Source organism: Phoca vitulina, unplaced genomic scaffold (genome assembly GCF_004348235.1).
Source record: "Phoca vitulina isolate PV1807 unplaced genomic scaffold, GSC_HSeal_1.0 scaffold20, whole genome shotgun sequence".
Taxonomy (NCBI): Eukaryota; Metazoa; Chordata; class Mammalia; order Carnivora; family Phocidae; genus Phoca; species Phoca vitulina.
Genome location: NW_022589723.1, coordinates 29,963,935 through 29,974,202, shown reverse-complemented (window position 1 = coordinate 29,974,202; position 10,268 = coordinate 29,963,935). Strand labels below are relative to the sequence as shown.

General features: G+C 52.8%; 1 protein-coding gene across 2 annotated transcripts in view; it reads left to right on the top strand.

The window, feature by feature from the left end:
• The first annotated feature begins 5,419 nt into the window (after positions 1 to 5,419).
• The window catches only part of DAPK2 (death associated protein kinase 2), a 114,421-nt gene continuing 109,572 nt past the window's right edge, over positions 5,420 to 10,268 (top strand). For both annotated transcript variants that reach the window (XM_032417430.1, XM_032417429.1), the window contains exon 1: positions 5,420 to 5,498. The gene's annotated coding sequence lies outside the window, so the exon portion shown is untranslated. The remainder of the gene's footprint in view (positions 5,499 to 10,268) is intronic.

Here is a 10,268-nt window from a genome sequence, read left to right as displayed (position 1 = left end):
TCTCAGGGCCCAGCCCAGGGCCTGGCCCACGATGGGCACCAGGAAATGTCTGAGAAGTAAAGGAGGCTGGAATTGAGCTGAGTCTTAGATAAATGAAGGTGAAAGGAAGAAAGTATTTCAGGGAGAGTCGCGGTAACAACATGGTTGGTTGGCCCTTCCCCATTGGGCCAAGAACCAACAAGTGACAGACTGTCGTGAGAGAGGGACACATCAGTTTTGGGAGAGAAGGTGACATTTGTACCAATGCTTTCTCAAATATTTTGTCTGGTCCTCATATCAACCCTGAAGGAAAGGTGCAATAGTCTCATTTTACAGATGAGGCAACTGAAGCTCAGAGAAGGAAAAGTGACTTTCCCCCAAAAAATGGCATAACAGGACTATAAATAGGCCTACCTGACTCTCCGCTTAGAAATGTAGGTAGGTGAAATTTGTAGCCCTAAAGGTAGGCACAGTTTGGGGGGCCTCTCTAAGAACTCCGTGCCCACGACACCAACCTCTGCCCCAAACTGAAGGTGATGGCCAACGCCTGGGTCATGATCCGACTGTGTGACCCCCGTGTTGGCTCAGGTGAGAGTCGGGGCAGTAAATGGCAGGTGGTTTCATACCCCCAGCCCTTTGTGCACACAGCTGCTCCCACCTGATGTGCTCCCCTCCCCGCCACCTCCTACTCACCTGGTCCTCTTCTTTCAAGTTTGAATCAAGCCTCTCCTTCCCCTCAAGCCCCTCATGATGCCTGCTGGAGTAGACCTGACACTTCTGGGCATTGCATCTATACTTGCTAACGGCACCCAGCCCCAGGCGGTGTCCTCGAATGTTTGCAGAGTGCATGGGTGAGCATACTTGCCCAGGAAATCCCCATCCTCGCTTCCAGGAAAAGGCAAGGCCTTCCATGCTCCAGCCCCTTTCTTAGTGGGGTCAAGGCCTTGCTGAGTCCAGTAAGGCTAGAGGTTGAAGCAGCCGCCTCTGGCTGCAGGACTCAGTGGGCCTCCTGAGGGAGGAAAGAGGAAGGGCTTCTAGGCCCGCTCCACACCCCCTGGCCCTGCCTGGCTGGGTGTGGGAGAGCAGAGGGCACAGGGCAATGTGGGCAGGGCTGGGAAGGGCCGAGAATTCAGGCCACCAGGCCACCTTTGGAAGGAGGAGGTTTCCTGCCTGCCTTCCACCCAGGAGGCAAGCCAGCCAGGGAGGAACCACATGCACCCTCTCCCGGCCTGCTCTGATAGCCTAAGAAAAGAGTCAGCACTGGGCCCACTGTCAAGAAGCCTGCATTCCAGACTTCATTTGACGCTTGCTAAGAACCTGCTCTGGGCCAGGCTGCGGGCGGGTGGGGTGAAAAGATGCCTAAGATCCATTTCCTCCTCTAGGGAAGCTCACAGCAGACATTTAAGGAAAAATGAAAAGAGCTAAGACTCCCTGAGCACTTTGCCATGTGCCAGACACTGATCTAAGTTCTCTGCATGGATCCATAATGAATTGAACATTCACAACAACCTAGGAGACAAATTCTATTCTTAGCTCCACTTGACCATTGGGGATAATGAGGCACAGAGAGATCAAGAAGCTTGCCCCAGATCACGCAGTAAGTAAACTGCATGCAGGCATCTGGCATCATTCGTCCTCACACTATGCACCCTGTAGGCCAACCCCAGGACCAGCTGCCCCGGCCAACCCATGCGGCATCTTAATCCCTGTCTCCTTGTCCACAGGTTGTTAGGCTCTGAATACTTGCTAGGCACCAAAGTGTGCTTTAGGATATCTCCACTTTCATTGCCCTTTGCTGCCTGCCACGGTTACCTCTTTCCCCACGGGCTTGTTCCCTGTGGAAGCTTCAAGCTGCTGTGACTCACCCATCTCATGGTCCCTTGGAGTGTCTTGCACAAAGCAGGTGCTCAGATGCGTTTGCAGTTTGGTGTGTTGATGGAGGGTGCTTTCATTTCCCCAGATCTCTGTGACATGAGCAAAGTGGTTCTCAACCTGTCCACGGAAATCCCTTGGGAGTGACAGCACTCCCAGAGGTTGCCACTCCACTGCCCAGACGCCACTCCCAGAGGTTGCGATGTCATTGGTGAGGGGTGCAGTCTGAGCATGGGGATCATTAAACACTCTCAAGCAATTCTGATGTGCAACCAGGGCTGGGAACCCCCGTTTTAACACCATTTTAGAATACTTGGAAGTTTCCACTGAGGGCAGACAGTGTGTGGCGGTGGGGGGGGGGGGCAGGGGAGCAAAAAGAGCCTGGACTTGGGAGATGGGCAGGCCAGATTCACAGCAGAGCTCAGCCACCTACAAGTTGGGGGAGCTTGGGCAAGTCAACTTTCCCAAACCTCAGCTACCTCATCTGTGAAAAGGGATCATTGCATCCACCCCAAAGCTAAGTTCCTGGCACTGAGAAGGCACATGCTGGAAGGAATGCAATACGTGGCAGCTATTAAAATGAGTTCTCCATCTCTCCACCCAACATATGATTACTAAGTGCCAGGGACTTCAGTATCCTTGGGAGAAAATAGAAAACAAGACAGTTGTGATCTTGCGCCATTTACATTCTAGCAATCCAATTTAACAAACTTTATTGGGTTTGGGCTATCAGCCACTGCCTGGGTACACAGATGAACAAGACATTGTCCTTGCCCTGAAGGCAAAGAGAAGTGGACACTGATGATAACTAAAACAGGGGAAGGAGAATGCCAATTCGGTACAAACCAAGAATGGTGGGGCTCAGGGGAGAAAGCCTTCTGGAGGGGAGATCGTATCCATGGAAGATATGATACCTGAGAGGGCCCTTGAAGGATGGATATGATTTTGTAGGATGGGACTGGGGGGTGAGTGGAGTGGCTTAAACAAAACATGGAAGCAGGAACAGCCAATAATCCAACCCGGGCAAAAGAGCTGGCTGTGCAGACACAAGAGGGAAGAGGATGTATGTAGGCCTGGGAAATGCAGGTTGGAGCCTTAATTGCCAGAGTGAGGCATTTGTACTGTTTTCCCAGCTGTGGGAGCATGCAGGAGCTGGAACAGAATTGCTTGATTCTTAGCTCTTAATACCCGGCCCTTCCTCTGGTTTCGTTCTGGAATAGATGCACTTGTTGCCACCTTACCTTCTCTGCCCACTGCCACCTTGGTCCCATGTACAGTGCTCAGTGTCCTGTTGCTATTCTCAGGTGAGGGTCTGATACACTCAACCTTAAGCAAAAAATGCATTTCCAGATGGTACCTCCCTAGGCAATTGCATTTGGCAGGTACAGCGCAAGGAGCACCAAACAGAATCTGGCGGAGGCCTGTTTCTAATCCTAGCTCTGCCTCTCACCAGCTGTGTGACCTTGGGCAAGTCACTTTTTCTTTTCTGAGCCTCTGTTTCCTTGTCTGAAAAATGACAGGCTGGCTGGGATGATTGACAATGACTCTTCCAGCTGTGATGTTCTTTGACTAATTTGCCAAATATCAAACCTAAGAATGTCTGTTTTGCCTCGTGCAAGGGGATGCCATTGTTGCAAATTAGTGTTAAGCATGAAGGTCACAGGGGAAGAGATGGAGAGGTGACATGTAGGTGTTCTGGCAGTGTCGGCTGAGTCCAGCTTGGATTCATCACAGCCCAGGCTATGATGTGAATGGAGAAGCCTCCAGAACATTTCATCTTTCAGCCATGCAAATCATTCCCAACCTCTCAGGTCTTCCCAGTTGAAGCCCTGGACATTGTGGAGCAGAGATAAGCCATCCTGTGCACTGCCTGAATTCCTGACCCTCAGAATTTGTGAGCCTGACAAGATCACTGTTCCAAGCCACCAAGGCTGAGGTGGTTTGTGACATAGCCATAGATAACTGGAAATGGGGGCGGGGTGTGTTTTGAGGGTAGTCTGAGGATAAAATGTCTCACTACACTGGTGAAACCTCCGTGGGTATCCTCCTCTGTCACTGACTTTGGAAGCCACCTCTGGTCTTGGGTATTACTCTAGGTAGCATGGTGCTCTTGGGACAGGAGGCTCAGAGCCTGCACTGTCCTGGGATGTGATAAAGTTTATAAACAAGGAAGCTCTTTGGTCTTCCTCCTGGCTGTCCAGGCACTGGTCAGCTGGGGGGCAGGGCCCATGTGTACTTGTCAGTACCCCAGTCTGTGTGGGGGAGGTTGCTCACACTGGTGGAGGTCCTCTAGATACATCTTACACCTTTTTTAAAAGATTTTATTTATTTATTTATTTTAAAAGATTTTATTTATTTATTTGTCAGAGAGAGCACAAGCAGGGTGAGTGGGAGAGGAAGAAGCAGACTTCCCAGTAAGTAAGGAGTTCAATGTGGAACTTGATCCCAGGACCCTGGGATCATGACCTGAGCTGAAGGCAGATGCTTAACCAACTGAGCCACCCAGGCGTCCCTTACACATGCTTTCATTTCAGTTCATAGTAGCTCCATTAGAAACTATAAGAAGGGGTGTTAGCCCCAGTTTACTGATGAAGGAAACGCTCAGGTGACATGCCCAAGACTATCCATGGGGAATGGCAGAGCAGGGCTTTGAACCAAAGAGCAGAACTCTGAATCTAACACCTTTTCCTCTAGGACCTCTTGACTTAGGGATGGGAAACTCTGGGAAAGGGCCTCCATTTCCTTTCGCTAAACAGTCTCTTGTCTTCAAGTAAGTTCTGTCTTGGCTGTGATTCTGCTTCCGCTTCCTTCTTCCCATCACCCTCTCCACTCTCATTCTTTTTTTTTTTTTTTTTTCCTCTTGAGATTTTTGGCAGAAGGAAGAGAGGAGGAATCCACTGCCAAGTCCTTTATTAAGGAAGGCTTGATGGTGATGTGGGGCTTCACAACCAGGCAGAGGCTGGGGGGAGGGGGCATAGAGGACAAATGAGATTAGGCCACTCCCAAGCTGGGGGTTGGTGGTAACAAGAGGAGTGTCCTTCTCCATCTCAGCCCCCACCCAGCTGTGAAACGCTGGTGGTGAGGTTCCCAGAAGAATCCGTCAGGGAGCATCCTGGCTGGGAGGGAGGAAACGGCCTATTCCCTCGTGGGACTTCCTCTTTCACGGTGTGTGTGTTGGGGGTGGGGGGAGAGGGATGGGGGGACAAGGAAATACCATTTTCTGAGCGGTTGTGCCAGGCTATATCAGATTATCATCGGCTCATTTAAATCAATTTCCAGATCAGGCTTGGAGAGGTTAGTTGACTTGCCCAAGGCCACACAGCCTGTGAGCGGCAGAGCCGCTAAGGACGCCCGGAGGGTCTCGCCCCTGGCGCTCGCCACCACTCCTGGAGGTGTCTGGGGACCTGGCAGGAGGCTCTCGGCCCTCACCTCGGGGCTGTCCAGAGGGGGCTCCCAGCAGGGGGCGCGCTGAGCCCCAGTCCCGGGCCGCCGGGCGCGCCTCCAGCCGGCGCCTGGGACGGGGCCGGCCGCTCCGCCCCCTCGGCTCCTCCGCGGCTCCGCGGGCGGGCAGCCGGCCGGGCGCAGAGCAGAGCCGAGCGCCGCGCACCCCGTCGCGCCCGCCGTGCCCGCCCAGCGCAGCCTCCGCCGTGAGTAGCGCCCGTATGCGGGCTCGACGGGCGGGACAGCGCGCGCGGGGCTGGGGCTGGCGGGGGGCAGATTGCTCCGGGGCGCTCTCTCGGGTTCCCCGAGTCCCGGTCCCTGACGCCGCCTGCCCCCCCGCCCCCGGGTTTGGCCGGCCTTGCCCTCGGGCGCTGTGGCCGCCCTTGGACCTGTCCGCTGCGCCCCGGGGTAGGGGGCGGGGTGGTGCTCCGAAGCCTGGCACTTTGACCCGAGGGACGGGGTGGGGACGGCGGGCCGAGGCTTGGCACCCGGGGAGGAGATAGGAAACAGACTTTCATCAACTTAGGGCCCCATGATGGGGAGACCACTACAGATTTCCGGGAGGAGAGGGGCCAATCTTCTCAGCATCAGCCACCTCGCACACCTCCTCTCCCCATTTGCACAAGGACGTGATTCCAGAAGGCTGCTCCACACACAGTCAGCTTGCTTGTGGCAGAATGAAGCTGTGGTCCCCGTCGTCAGGGGCCCGGGCCAGAGCTAGGGTGGGAATGGGGGTAGCCAGTAGGTCTGCAGCGGCTGGGGTAGAAGGGCACAGGAGGGCGTTGTCAGTAGTTGACCCTGACTTTGGGCCAGGCATTGTGGATGTCTCATGGCATGTGTGGGTCTGGCTAGTCCTCACTGTAACTTTGCCAGGTGGAAATTAGTATTCTCACTTTAGGAAGGAGAAAATGAGTCCCAGAGAGGTGAGCATTGAGGCCATGGAGGTAGGGGTAGGTGAGGCGTGCAGCCTGAGAGAGAGGGAGGCCTAGCTGGTTGCCTCAGAAGCGGGCGGGAGCGGCCCTGGGGGCAGCTGGAGAGAACACAGCCCCTAACACCTTGTACTCCAGAATCCAGCGGAGGGCAGCTGGGGGCCGCTGCTGTGGCTTCTGACTCTGTTTCCCAGCTGCCTCCATGTAAGGTATTTCTGGGAGAGTCCTGGTGACTAAGGGGAGCTGGTGCTTTGGCCTCTTCACAAATACTTTCAGAGTCTTGTTCTTCTCCTAAGATGTGTTTTTAACACGTAAAGTGGCCCCACCGATAATTCGGCTGCTTTGGGAGAGGCTTGGGCGGGGGCGGGCGGGGGCACAAGGGGTGTGTGGATGGGGGTGGGGGTGTGCTAGTCTGGAGCAAGTTTCCAGCTGGCAGGAATGAGACCTGAACTGACCCTGACCAGCCCCCTAAGGTTTCCCTCCTTATTAGACGTGAGGGTGAACAAGCAGGCTGTCCAGTGGAGCCGGACCTTCACTAGAAAAATGGGGTTTTCTCACATCAGCTTAGGCAAATGGCTGATCTCTGAGTCCGAGCTTCCTCCTCAGAGATTGGGGTTGGTCAAAGGCCTGACTGCATGGAGGGGCTCTGCAATGCTGGAGCCCCTTCCCTCCTGTGGGCAGACTCCTCAGAGCCTGAGTGTGATGATTCCTGATGTGGGGGGAGGTGTAAGAGGACCATCATGCCTGCCCCCTTGCAATGGTCCCATCTCACTGACTGACACTGGGTGAGGTGGGGTGAGGATCTCCAAATGTCCAGCAGAGTGAGGTGGGGTCAGTGAGTGAGAGGATTTAGTAGGGTAGAGAGTTCCCTACTGGGGTGATCCTCTAGCCTTGGAGGCCTCCTCCTAAGTGTTCCCTCTGGAGGCCACTGGCTTCCCCAACCCCAGTGCCACTTTGGGGGGTTGAGGATGCTGTCATCAGAAGCCCGGGCAAGACAGCTGGAGTAGGCTAGCTGTGTGACTTAAGGTCCCATCCCCTGTCTGCACTTCAATTTCCTTCTTTGGTCAAACAAGTGGATTATAGACCAGACAGCAGTGGTTTTTCAAACTCCTCCCGCCCCCAGTGAATTCTTTTTTTTTTTTTTAAAGATTTTTTTTTATTTATTTTTGACACAGAGAGAGTGTGTACAAGCAGGGAAAGAAGCAGGCAGAGGGAGAGGGAGAAGCAGGCTCCCCGCCGAGCAGGGAGCCCGATGTGGGGCTCGATCCCAGGACCCTGGGACCACGACCCGAGCCGCAGGCAGATGCTTAACCGTCTGAGCCACCCAGGCGCCCAGCCCCCAGTGAATTCTTACACAGAACCCCAACCTATAGTATAGATAAAGGGGAAATGCTTTGGCTCCCCTTCCTCATGCTGGTGGCTCCTGAAGCAGAGTCTAAAACCCCCCTGGATGATCTTTGCCATCCCTTTTTGTGAGGTTCTAGGAAATCTGTGTTAAACCTCAGAAGTGTTGCCTACCATGAGGGCTGAGGGCAGGAGTGTGAGTCCTAGTGATTCCATTAAGAGAAATGTGGGTGTTAAGGTGGGCTTCGCCCTTGGAATGTCTGGAGCAGACATCCTGTGCCTCTGACCCAAAGTTGTAGCTGTGTCCCTCCCCTCTGCCACGTGGTTTCATCTTTTTGGAGCCAGAAAGGTACCTGTGCCCCGGGGCCTTCTCTGGGTCCTAATTGGTGACTATAATTCCACCTCAGACTTTCTCCCCTTTAGTTTTACGTCCCTAAATTGGTAAAATTGATAAAATGCAAATTCCTCTTGGGGAGAGATATTAGGAAAAGGCTTTAAGTCGTTACTAGTTGTTTTTACCTGATGAGGCAGCTGAGCAGCGGCCTTGAGAAGTGAGGCTGGGCCACTACCATGAAATCAACAAACATTTAGGGAGTGCCTGTTGTACACCAGCAGCGACAAGGGGACAGAGGTGAGAATGTGACAGCCACTGCCCTCATGGGGCTCCAAGACAGGAGGCAGGAGGGAAGGAATTCACATTTGTTGGAACCATCCCAACACTACGTAGGTCATTTTACATGTTTATCTCATTCGTCATAATGTAGATCTTAGTCTCATTTTTTATTATGTAAAATTTTGATTGCATACAAAACAAGTGTACATATCACACATTCATGTAACCACTACTCAGAGCAAGAAACAGCATTGCCAGCACCCAGAAACTCCCCTTGTGTCCCAGACGTAACCCCCCCACCCAGGCGTGACCACTGTTCTGACTTTTAGCACCATAGATGAGTTTTGCTTAAGCGGAATCACACAGTATGTGGTCTTTTGTGTCCGGCTTCTTTCATTCAACATTATGCTTGTGAGTTTTATCCATGTGGTTGCACATTGCGGTAGTTTATTATTGTTGTAGAATAATTCCATTGTATGCGTATAACTCAGTTTACTTACCTATTCTATTGATGGCCCTTTGGTTGTTTCCGATTTGTAGTTATTACTAATAGTGCTGCTGTGAACATTTTAACACGGGCCATTTTGGGAAACATCTACATGCATTTCTCTTGGGTATGTCCATAGAAACTGCCCAACAGATTTCCAAAGTGTGATTCTCCTGGCAATGTTTGAGAGTTCTGACTGTTCCACAAAGTCACCAACAGTAGGCGTTATCTAGACTCATTTTCCATATAAGTCATTTGAAGCTCAGGAAAGTTGTGGCGTGCTCAGTGCGTGCAGAGGTGATAGAGCTGATTCGAGCTCGGTCCTGGGTGACCGTGGAGTCTGTGTTTTCTCCTTCTGGGTTCGACAGAGACAGTTATGAGCCAAAATGTGAAAGCTCTAACCCTGAAGAGACCTCTCTGGGAATTTAAAGGGGGTGGGGGATTTTAATCTGTTGTGATGAGAAATAGAGTCATGGAACCTCACAGAGTTGGTAGCATTTGAGCCAGGTCTTATGGGAAGCGAGTGGTTTTGCTAGGAGGGCTCTCCAGGTGGGCCTTCCATGGAAAGGACCCAGCTTGAGCTGAGGCGTGGGAGTTTTGGGGGAATGGGAAAGGTCTACTTTGGCTGAAATATAAGATATGTGAGGGGGAGGGGACTAAGGCTGGAAAGTTTAGTTGGGGCCAAACTGGTGGTCCTAGCTTGTCCTTAGGGGGCTCCCTTGCCCCCCAGCCTCTGGCTACCCCTGGAGCCCAAGGCGGGGGCTCATCATTTTGCTGGGGATTTGGGGCTGCTTCGAATCCAGCTCAGCTTCTGCTAGCAAATGGAGCTAGCCTGTTGCCAAATGGAGGATCTTAGCTGTTCTAGGGACGAGTCTCAGGGTATCTGTCAACAGAATTTTTTGGAGTTTTCTGCTTCCCTCTAGTGTGTGAAATGAGTAACCCCACCCCTCAGGACCTACCTGACCCAAAAGAAGATGATAGATAGAAGTCCTGCCACCTTCTGGGCTAGTCTCAGGAAATTTGCCAGGATGGAGGCTGCGGGGGGTGGGGGTGAGTGAGGTGGTCTAGCTTCAGATTTTGGTCAAGCCAAACTTTCCAGGAGGATCCCAAAACCTTTTCCCTAGAAGGAATTGAAATGCTTGTCTTCGTTGCTGTGGGAAGCAGAAACACAAAGAGTGGCTCAGGATGAGCCAGATATTAACAGTAATAATCACCTTTCTTATCTGCCTAGGAGTTTATGCCCTTATCACAAATGGATCCCCCATGGCTGTGTGAAGTACGCGATGGAGATGTTACCAGTCCCGTTTACAGATGAGGGGACTGAGGCCCAGAGGGTGCCAACCTGTGTGGGTTAGACAGCTACTACACGCCCAGGCTAGTCTAGAACTGGGGCTCCTGGGAGACTGCTCTTTTTCATAGTCCATGCTTGCTGGGCTCAGGCCAAGCACAGGGTGAAGACCGAGCAGCAGGGAGGATGCCTGATGGACCATGGACATCAACAGGCAGGAGTTCAGCAAGTGACCGTGAGAGTCAGGCCCAGGAGCCAGGCCAGCTCTGCCTGGGGGACTTCAGGGCTGTGTGCCCCATGGAAGGGAGGGCGGCA